A 10,233-nucleotide genomic window follows, 5' to 3' on the forward strand; every position below is an offset into this window, starting at 1 on the left:
TGGGAGGATCTTACCTCATTGTTCCATCTGGTCCCCTGACTGACGGCAGCTGTTAGGCCAGGAGAAAACAACCCGTGCTTGGCAGTCCTCCCCGGCATCCCCGATCCGCTGCCTCTCCAACCCCCTCCCAGTAGCTGTTTCCTCCTTGCCACCCTAAGCCCTACCACACACCCCAGCCTCTGCAGATACCTCCACCTCCTACTCAGTGGGGAAAAGAAACACCACAGGGCCCGGTTTGCTCGGCCTCCTGCCTGCTTCCTGCACGTTTCTTCCTGTCTCTACCTCAGGGGCCCCTGACATTTTGTTCTGGGTCCTCTTCCCTCTTGACTCTCCGACGGATTCACCTTCCCCTCTCTCCACATAAATGACTCCCACATCTACGTCTGCAGATCCACAGGCCCCAGCCACCGTCGTGTCCTCACCTCCTGCCATCTCCACACGGTCACAAAATCCTGTCCAGTTTACCTTCTGTGGATTCCTTGTAGCCTCCCTTTCTGCCAGCCCCCCCGCCCCCCGTGCCTCTGCTCGTGTCCTCAGCGTATCCTCCCCCAGGCCTCCAGCCTTCTCTCACTCCTCACCAATCCAGAAGCCTTCCTGTGTTCAGAGTGTTCTTTCTAAACCACAGCTGTGATTGTGTCACTTCCTTGATTTAAACCCTTCTAGTTCATTTCTCAGGTTCGGAGTGTTCTGAACAAAATCCAGATTTCCCAGACCATGACACACGTCCCTGCTGAGGCAGCGCCCTGTGCCTCGGGCCTGGGGGCGCCGTTGTGCAGCGTGTGCATGGAGCCATGCAGCCAAGAGGGTGGTGCCCACACGCAGGTGGAGAAGGGGGAATGGGGAGGCCCCAGGCTCACAGAGGGGCTCACAGGCCTCAGCTCCTTCCGCTTCCCCAACTCCCTCACCCCCAACTCTAATCCCCAACTCTAATCCCCTGCACTCTTGGTGAATCGCTGATAATTCTTCAAAGGCAGCAGGCTGTCTCCTGCCAGGAGTAATCCTCCTACTTTTTTCCCCATGAGTCTCCTCCTCATCTTTGCTATCAGCTCAGATGTCTCCTGGGGGGAAGTTGGGGGGAGGAGAGGGTCTCCTCTGACCACATCGCCTCTTCCCATAAGGCTACACGCTCTCTTCCGAGCTCCTGCAACTCTCCATCCTTGCCACTATCCCAGTCCTCGGTATCCTCAGTCATCATTGTCTCTCCACGTTTCTCTTCCTCTTTAGACCTTAGACCTTGAGGTCAAAGGCTGTGTCTTGTCCAGGGCAGATGTTTGTGGTTACATGGACGTTTATTGTGCACCTACTAAGCCTGTTCCATCACTGCAGCAGTCCTCAGCCAGAAATGCGAAATGAGAAGTTATAGGTGAGGAAGCTAAAGCTCAGAGGGATGAAGTAACTGGCCCAGTATCTCAGAGACACAAGCGACAGAGTGCAGATTCAAACCCGGGCTGCCCATTCTCTTTCTGCTCCACCCACTTCCTTACCAGGCAAGATACCATAGCTTCCAGTTTTGAGCCACAGACAGGGGTCATGAGCCTCCACCTGTGCTGATTCCAGCTGCTACTTTAACTCAGCACTAACCTGTCACTGTTGCTGGCAATGCCCTCTCGTAAAGGGAAGCCCCAGCCAGGCAGCCAGGCAGAGCTGGGTTCTTCAAATGTTTTCATCAGCTCTGTGGAGTTGTGGGCTGGCTTGTTGCTAGTGGACAGAGTTTTTTTTTTTTCCTGCCGTTGTATAAACACTGGTGTAGACTTTCCTGTTTCTAAATGAAAAATGGTTGATATTTTAATAAACTTAAATATGATTTTTAAAATGATCTAAAGCGATGATAGCATGAGATGAAAAGCCCCTGGGATGCGATTAGCAATTTGGCATTTCCATTTCTGATGGGAATATTAATGGCATTCTAGAAACAGTGTCATTATGATTAAGATATTGCAACTGTAGAAACTTAGAAGTGTGAACTGCAGCATAGGAATAAATGCCAATATCCCACCAGGGCCAGTTGTGTGTGTCAGTTTCATTGGCTCCCCCTTCACAACTAAAGTTCTAACCTCATTTCAAGGAACACCAAGAGGTTTCCTAAGATCGAAGACTATCTGAGCTGCTGGGGATGCTAGAGCATCTAGTCCATTACACTGCCTTGCAGAAGAGGAAACTGTGGGCCAGAGAGCATGCATGCCTTACCCAAGGTCACCAAGTTCATCAGGGGTACAGCCAGGAGTAGTATCCAGGCCTTCCTCCCCAGACCAGCACTCTCTGTCTTATACCATGCTGCCCCTATGTGCCCGTCTCTGAGCTGCAGTTTTCCCCTCTGTAAAATGATGCCTTAGTCAGTTTGGGCTACTGTAACAAATTACCTTAGACTGGGTAGCCTAAACAGCAAACATTTATTTCTCACAGTTCTGGAGGCTGAGAAGTCCAAGGTCAAGGCATGGACAGATTTGGTTTCTGGTGAGAGCCCGCTTTCTGGGATGCAGACGGCCATCTTTTTGTGTCCTCAAAGGCAGAGAGCAGAAAGGAAGTCTCTGTTCCTGTTCCTGAGGGCTCTGCCCTCACAACCTAATTTTTTATTTTACGGTTTATCCTTACAGATAATTTTATTTTATATTTATTTATCTATGTATTTATATTGATTTTGACTGCACTGGGTCTTAGTTGCGGCACACGAGATCTTCGTTGCGGCATGCAGGATCTTTTTTTAGTTGCGGCATGTGGGCTTCTTAGTTGCCGCATGCTAACTCTTTTTTTTTTAATATTGACATATGTCGTGAATTTTTTAATTAATTTATTTATTTATTTATGGCTGTGTTGGGTCTTCGTTTCTGTGCGAGGGCTTTCTCTAGTTGTGGCAAGCAGGGACCACTCTTCATCACGGTGCACGGGCCTCTCACTATCACGGCCTCTCTTGTTGCGCAGCACAGGCTCCAGACGCGCAGGCTCAGTAATTGTGGCTCACGGGCCCAGTTGCTCCGCGGCATATGGGATCTTCCCAGGCCAGGGCTCGAACCTGTGTCCCCTGAATTGGCAGGCAGATTCTCAACCACTGCACCACCAGGGAAGCCCGCATGCAAACTCTTAGTTGTGGCATGCAGGATCTAGTTCCCCGACCAGGGATTGAACCCGGGCCCTCTGCATTGGGAGCACAGAGCCTTACCCACTGGACCACTAGGGAAGTCCCCTGACAGATAATTTTAATAATATCTTAAGCCTTGACCCAATTGAAATCTGAGTTATTTGTATATGCCATAGGTAATTAAATGTTTCTAGGTTTTAACAAGACTTTGTATAACTCTTGGAAAAAGAGCCTGGTGTCTTTGGCGACACACTGATGCAAAACTTTTTCTTTTTTTCAGTTATATATATATTTTCAGATTATTTTCCATTATAGGTTATTACAAGATATTGAATATAGTTCCCTGTGCTATACAGTAAATCCTTATTGCTTCTCTATATTATGGATAGTAGTTTGTATCTGTTAATCCCATACTTCTAATTTATCTCTCCCCCTTTCTTTTCCCTTTGGTAACCATAAGTTTGTTTTCCATGTCTGTCAGTCTGTTCCTGTTTTGTGTATAGATTCATTTGTATTACTTTTTAGACTCCACATATAAGTGATATCATATAATATTTGTCTTTCTCTGCCCGACTTACTTTACTAAGTATAGTATTCTCTAGGTTCATCCATGTTGCTGCAAATGGCAATATTTCATTCCTTTTTATGCCAGAGTAATATTCCATTGTATATATGTACCACATCTTCTTTATTCATTCTGTTCATGGACATCTAAGTTGCTTCCATGTCTTGGCTATTGTAAATAGTGCTACTGTGAACATTGGGGTGCATGTATCTTTTCAAATTAGAGTTTCTGTCTTTTCCAGATATAAACCCAGGAGTGGGATTGCTGGATCATATGGTAGCTCTATTTTTAGTTTTTAAGGAGCCTCCATATTATTTTCCATAGTGGCTGCACCAGTTTACATTCCCACCAACAGTGTAGGAGGGCTCCCTTTTCTCCACACCCTCTCTAGCATCTGTTATTTGTAGGCTTTTTGATGATGGCCATTTTGACCGGTGTGAGGTGATACCTCATTGTCATTCTGATTTGCATTTCTCTAATAATTAGTCATGTTGAGTATCTTTTCATGTTGGCCATCTGTATGCCTTCTTTGGAGAAATGTCTGTTTAGGTCTTCTGCCCATTTTTTGATTGGGTTGTTTGTTTTTTTGATATTGAATCTTCATAACCTAATTATGCCCTAAAGGCCCCACCTCCGAATGCCACCACACTGGGGATTAAGCATCAATATATGAATTTGCAGGGGGCACACAAATGTTCAGTCCATAGCAAATGGAAATTTAAAATAATTCTTAGATTTCAGGGTTGTGAGGATTAAATGGGATAGTGTATGTGAGTTGCTTTGTAAATTGCAGGTATAACACAAATGCTGGGAGGCAGTGGAGAGGAAAAGCATGTGTTTTAGAGACCGGCCTGGTTGGAATCCTTGCTTCCCACCTGCTTCTTTAAGCCCCAATTCCTATAAAATAGGATGATCCCATCTTCTGCATAAAGCTGTTATGAGATATAAATGAGATATTTCATGTAAATTTATACTTCTCTGTCAAAATATTAACTACTAAATTCTCTGTCAAAGATAAAGAATATTAATTCTCTGTGTTTCATATGCTGCCCACCTTTTGAAGGGAGCACTGAAATCAGGCATTTGGGAATATTGCTAGAAATAGAAGAATGTTGCTTTTAACAGGAATTGGCCCGAATTAAACACATAGAGACTTTCCTTATCCAAGAGTGCCTACCATTTCCAAGGTGTCAGTGAAACCAGCTTAGTGGAGAACAGGCAGAAATGACTTCCCATGAGGTTGACAAGATGTGAAGGGCTGTCAGAACAAAGGCCTGTTGCTTCAGTGTTCAAAGGACTAGGCTGTGCTATTTATGGGAGCCTTATTTGCTTATGTAAGGAAACCCTCAAGGCTGCCATATTTTCAGCCAGAGCAGATTAGCACCTCAGGGCTGCCGTGTGAAGGGGAAGGGACTGCTAACCCTCTAGTTAGCTTTTCTCCTCCGCTGTAATGGAGGATGGTATCAGTAAGAGATGCTCGACCAGATTTCACATTTTTCCCAACTTGTTTTTAGACCCACGGTGTCCTGCTTTCCTGTTCTTACCCCCCCGCCTTTTTTTAACTTTTTAAGGTGGTGCACGTGTGCAAAAGCTGCACACAGTACAGAATGGGGTTCTGTCTCCTCTCAGCCCTCCTCTACCCTGACTCCCCACCCTCCCTACCAGCAGGCAACCACCAATGCCGTATTCTCATCTCTCTCTTCAGGGATATGCTTTTCATTCTGTTCTGTTTACTCAATTAAGAAATACTCATTGAGGCCTTTTCCCCAGGAGCGTGGCCCACGGCGGGCCGCCTTCGGCTGGGCGGCTTCCGGTGGGAGGACGCTCGGCAGGGTCTTCCTGGCCCCCGACCGAGCTCGCGGCCTACAGCCCGGAGGGGCGGGCGGAGGGGACTGCCGGAGAGGGGCGCCCGAGTCAGGTACCGCAGATCATACTGGTCCCAAGTTTGACATCAGTATGCTGGTTTCACTTCTGAGGCAAGAGACATTTGTGTCATTGAGGTTCCTCCAGAAATGAAATATACAGATAACTTTGTAATTGGTAGTGGAACTTCCACTCGACACCTACGTGCCATGGCCTACTACATTGTGAAAATGTACAAACACCTGAAATGTAAAAGTGAGCCTCATGTTAACATCGAAGGGAAGGACGCTGATGACGGGCTCTGTGTGGACTTTGGCAGCATGGTGATTCATTTGATGCTTCCGGAAACCAGAGAAACCTATGAATTAGGGAAATTATGGACGCTATGTTCTTATGATGACCAGTTAGCTCAGATAGCACCTGAGACCTTACCTGAAGACTTCATTCTTGGAATAGAAGATGACACTTCATCTCTGGCTCCTGTGGAGTTTAAATGGGAATAAAATGACATGAACTGCTTTTGTCAAAAAAAAAACAAAAAAAGAAAAGAAATCCTCACTGAGTGCCTGTTCTAGGTATTGTGGATAGAGCAGTGACTAAAAAAGAAATCGAAACTTCTGTCCTTAAAGAGCTTACGTTCAGATGGTACTTCCATTTACCTTTGTACCTGCACTCTATTCCTTTTTTTGTGTGTGTGGTACACGGGCCTCTCACTGTTGTGGCCTCTGCCATTGCGGAGCACAGGCTCCGGACGCACAGGCTCAGCGGCCATGGCTCACGGGCCCAGCCACTCCATGGCATGTGGGATCTTCCCGGACCGGGGCATGAACCTGTGTCCCCTGCATCAGCAGGTGGACTCTCAACCACTGCCCCACCAGGGAAGCCCCCACTCTATGCTTTTATACCATGTCCACCCCTGCTTCAGTACATCAATCATTGTCTGTTTTACACACTTTTCTGTACCTTGCATTTTTCACTTAATCGTGCTTCTAGGAGGTTAATAATAAAGGCCACGTCTAAATCTAGCCAAGAGGCCTTTTTGTTTGGATCAGCCTTGGCCAGAAGAAAGGTAAAGCCCGCAAATGACTCCTGGCCAGACAGGTAGGAAGGAAAGGCTGGCATTGCAGTCTTTCGGGGGACAGCCTTGGTAACCAGGTCCAGATTCCCACAGGAGAGTTAATGTTGGATTAATCGGGGCTTTTTATGTTCTCAGTGTCAAAAATACAACTCAAACTGGCTTAAACAAAAAAGGGAATCTATTGGCTCTCAAAGGTGGTAAGGCCTCAGGGGCAGCTCCCAGAGCAGGAAGAGGACAAAAGAACAAGCTCAAGAGTCCAAGGTTATGTCCAACTTTCCGTCTGTTCCCTTTTGCTGCCTGTCTGGTTCAGTGCGCATGTTGGTCTCCATCTGTCCTCAGGAAGTAGCCACTTTGCATCTTGGGGGGGAACAAAAGTGCTACAGGTCGGGCAAGGACACCCATTGGCCAGGATAGGGTCACATGCTTACCTTTTTGTCCAGGGGGATGGTGTCTGTTACCAGGAGAAGGGGCATGGGAACATTCTCAAAACAGATAGCAACTGCTCCTAAGCCCTGTTTGATGGGCTTCTGCAGTCACTCTTCCGGGCAGCATCCTTGCCAGTCTAATATTTCTTGGGCCAAATGGCATGCCTAAAACTTAAGTTAGAATGGAAATTTCCAGAGCTATTTTAGAGAGCTTTATACAACTTTTGTTTTGCTGCACTGACGAATCATTCTTTCACTGATTCATTCATTCATCCAACATTAATAAGCACTTACCATATACCAGGTGCTGTTCTGAGCTTCTGAAGATACCTTGATGCATGAAGGATACCTGGTCCCTGGTCTGGAAAAAGACTCAGTCCCTGCCCTGAAAGCGTGAGGAAAGGAAGTGGGCAAAGGGCTTCTGAGACGGTTACCCGACACAGGCTGTGTACAGCAGGTTGTGTACAGATGCTTCGGGAAGGGGGGCGCGGCTTACTCTACCCGCGGGGAGACTTCAGAGAAGAGGGACACACACAAGCAGAGCCTTTGTGGTGTGAGGGGGTGGCTTAAGATATTTATTAGGACGCTTTGGGAGACAATAAATAGGAAGCAAAGTTAGCTAACTCCAGTTTAAAGAAAAAAAAGCATCATACGATTATAGCGGCATTCTGGAAATCCTGGAATCAAGACCTGGAGAACCAAAGGCAACCCAGGCAGCAGCGCTCTCTCTGCGTCTCTTGTCTTTACTTCTCTCTGTCTTTATTTGTCTGTCTGTCTCTCTCCCAACCACCCCTCCCCACAGACCCGCTTTCCCTCCTCTCAGTCCACATGTGGGAGCGTGGTAGGTGGAGGGAAAGGGTGAAGGCTGTCTGAGTGGGAGAATAGAATGGGGAGGTAGACGAAGGCTAATGGAAAAGCCTAGAGTTCCACGTCGGGACCGGAAACTCATGGAGGCCAGGCCAGGCACGTGAGCCTTCCCAGGAAGCAGAGGGAGGTCAGCCATGGCAAAGGGAGGGCCAGTTATTCCAAAGGAGCAAGAAGGGAAAATGCCTGACTTCCAAGAGGGAGGATTCCTGCCAGACAGGCCACCTGGCAGAAGAAATGCCCCAGAGAGCTAAGGGAGGAGGACGACCTTACACCAGAAGGATAAAAAAGCGCAGAAGGCCTGCATCCCTCTCCAGAGCATGTACTAGTCACAAGCCAGTGAGTCTTGCTCAGAATGAAGTGCAACAGAAAAGAAGAAGAAAGTCCTTTCAGTATGAGTTTTACACCCACACAGCCTTGTTCTGGCAGAAGCCCCAGGCCCCGTGGGCACTGGAGTCAAAGGTTAATGGGAAGAGTTTCTTCAGTGGTCCCTCAGCGCTGCCATGTGGGAGTGAGCTCACCATCATCACAGTCCCAGCTCCCAGGTGGCTGTAAACAGTGTGCACAGCAATGTTTAGTGACAAAGAAAGAAACTTGCCTCTTCTCTGGATGCAATAAGCCAGTGGCCTGCAGAAGGACATGATGGGAGGGTACACCTCTGAGGCCCCTTCCACAGGGATGTCACCAATCCCTCAATTTGTTTACCTGTGGCCTGGACTCTGAAATCACTAACATCACACACACACACTTCAGCCCTTACTAGATGATTTTCTGTATGGGCAGAGCAAACCCACAAGTTCACAAAGTCCAGAATACTCCCAGCAGCCACTGCTGCTATCCATTCCTACTTGAATGTTGGGGCAGGAAAAATGCTTCTCCACCCTCCAGATTATTCCAATCTTAAAGGTCAACTGGGTGTTCATACTATATTTTATTTATATATTAAGTGGTTTTGTTTTTGCTTTGCAAGTGTTCCTCCCATCTCTATTTGACTGCAGCATGGATTGGGTAGCATGGGGCAGAGGGGGTGGGATGTAAGACCGCCCATTTCAACAGGCTCTGAAACTATCCCACTCTCCCTTGTGGTGTGTCTCCGGATGGGTGGTCTCATTTTATTTCTTCTAAATGTTCCACTCACTTCCCCCCATCCTACCTCATCCCTTTGGCCCAGGGCAACCAAGTTTCTGATAATATAAGAAAGATGGTGCATCTAGAAATAGAAGGCTGTGGGATCGGGGTCCTTTAAAATAAGATGCGTTCGGTACACATGTTCGGTTATTCCTTTCTTCAAGGCTGGGCTTTGAAGGGTAACGCTGACACCTGGAGTCCAGCTCTCCAGACTCTGTGTGCAGGGACAAATCGGACAAATCAGACAAACTGAACACTTACGGAAGGTCATTTCTGAGCACCTGGAAGAGGGATCTGGGTTCAGATCCAGCTAAAAATGATAGTTTGTATCTCCTGAGCCCAGACTATGAGCTAAGCACTTTTCATTGATCATGTCACCTAATCCTTGCACATTGAACCTGATAAATGGGGGTTATTACCCCATGTAATAGAAGAGCAAGCTGATGCTCAGAGCAATTTACGATTCACCCAAAGTCACACGCTTAGTAAGTGACAAAGCCAGAATTCAAATCCAAGCAGTTTGAATTCAGAACCAACACTTCACATGGTCTTACCGCTTAGCTGTGTGTTTGGGGAAAATAACTTGACTAAGCTTCAATTTCCTTATCTAAAAATATAATAACAGTACCTACCTTCAGTGTTATTGAGAACATTCCATGGGATAAGGAGTTTAGAGCAGCCAGCACACAGGGACCAATGAGTGGCAGCAGCTATCATGTGATGATTTGTAAGGGACAAGCACCCCAGATCCACACTGGATAGTTTCCTTGAACCCTGTGCTGGCCTCCAGGGCTGTGTTGTCCTCAGCCCTCAGATCTCTCCACGGGAGGGTGGCTCGGGATGGACCTTGACCCACAAAGCCTCCAACAGTGAGAAGGAGGTCCTCATTGGGTGCAGCGTAAAGCCCCTAGTTCAGCCGGGTGACGGGATGCGCCTGCCTCTGGCTCTTCCCAGCCAAGCCCCACTGGGCTCAGAGGGGACCCCCCTGCCCAGCACTCAAAAGGACCCTCTGAGCTGCTGGCAGTGGGTGGTGGGTGGTCCCTCTAGCTAGAATGCTCCTGAGAACAGATGGGGCTCTCCGAGCTGTTTGAAGGTGGCAGCTTGATGTATATTAACTGGCAAACTGCTCATCGTGTAGAGGCGGCCCGGAAGGAGGCCTGCAGTTGTGAGTGGGCAACAGGGACCACAGAGGGAAGTTGGCAAGCGCAAGGCACCGTGTAGGCAGAGGCAAGGG

The 10,233-nt window shown here is 47.6% G+C and overlaps 1 pseudogene across 1 annotated transcript; it reads left to right on the forward strand.

Moving 5' to 3' along the window:
• Positions 1–364: 364 nt before the first annotated feature.
• Positions 365–6,169, forward strand: LOC307053726 (mitochondrial assembly of ribosomal large subunit protein 1-like; annotated as a pseudogene). Its single transcript has 3 exons — positions 365–538; positions 664–822; positions 5,412–6,169. The product of its transcript is annotated as a mitochondrial assembly of ribosomal large subunit protein 1-like (transcript).
• Positions 6,170–10,233: the final 4,064 nt, after the last annotated feature.

The sequence above is a fragment of the Hyperoodon ampullatus genome (genome assembly GCF_949752795.1).
Source record: "Hyperoodon ampullatus genome assembly, chromosome: 5".
In the NCBI taxonomy this organism is placed as follows: domain Eukaryota; kingdom Metazoa; phylum Chordata; class Mammalia; order Artiodactyla; family Ziphiidae; genus Hyperoodon; species Hyperoodon ampullatus.